The following is a 1095-nucleotide window of genomic DNA, read 5'->3' as shown; positions in this document are numbered from 1 at the left end:
CCTCTTAGAATCTCTAATTATGTCTTCAATCTATTATTAGTGAAGACTGGGCAACCTGTACCTGATATATCATACTCATGTAAGAGTTATAGGAAATCTCAAGCATATTGGAAAACCATTTTGAGTGATCTTTTGGGCTTGAAATGGTTACAATTGCACAGTAGTGTTGATCCTTTTGTTCCATTGAATGAGAATCTAGTCAACATAATTGATAGGTGTTTCCCATCTCGTGTGCTAAGGCACCAAATGAAAGACAAACCATGGTACAATGATGACTGTAGACGTGCTTATTTCGAGGAGCAGGAGGCCTATCATTTTTGGAAGGGTAACAGATCAAATGTGACTTGGATTAACTATGCTCAACTTAGAGATTTTGCTCAGAGTGTTTATGCTTCATCTGAAAAGGAATATAATCTAATCATAAAAGAAACTCTTTCTGGTGCCACCCTGGGACATAAGTGCTGGGCTACCCTTAAATCTGCACTCTTTGGTGTAGACTCAACAGTTCCTCCTTTTCTTAAACCAGATAGCCCTGTCACTCACTGTCCAAATGAAAAGGCAACCCTTTTGGCTGCTGTGTTTGACAGTAATCAGAGTAATGAGAAATTTGATCTTCCTTGTTCGTATTTCCCTGAGACTAAACTAGCTAGTTTAACTTTACGATCTCGTGAAATTAAAATTCTCTTGGTAGACCTTGATGCAATTGGAGATGTAGACCCAAGAGGTATTCTTTTCTCTGTTTATTTATTTATTTTTTTTTTTTGGAAGAGTGCAGAGTATTTAGATTCAAAGTTATTGTTATTTTTCGCAAGTTAGCAAGAAGAGGAGCTTTTAGCACTTGTTGGAGAATTGGTAATGTTACTGCACTTTGTAAATGTGTTTGTGGTAGCTGAAGTCCAACCGATTACTGCCCAATTTCCATAACTCCCATATTATCTAAAGCGTTTGAAAATCTTTTGGCAAAATATCTTAAAATTTTGCTGAAGGTAATCATCTTCTGACTAGTTTGTAATTTGGCTTTCTTAATGCTTTGTAGTTCGTGAGGCCCTTCTTACAGACTCTAATGCTGTACAGAAATCCCTTGCTTGTTGTCAG

The sequence above is a fragment of the Palaemon carinicauda genome, chromosome 15 (assembly GCF_036898095.1).
Source record: "Palaemon carinicauda isolate YSFRI2023 chromosome 15, ASM3689809v2, whole genome shotgun sequence".
NCBI lineage: Eukaryota > Metazoa > Arthropoda > Malacostraca > Decapoda > Palaemonidae > Palaemon > Palaemon carinicauda.
The sequence above is the reverse complement of the archived record's forward strand: the minus strand, read 5'-3'. Positions refer to the sequence as shown.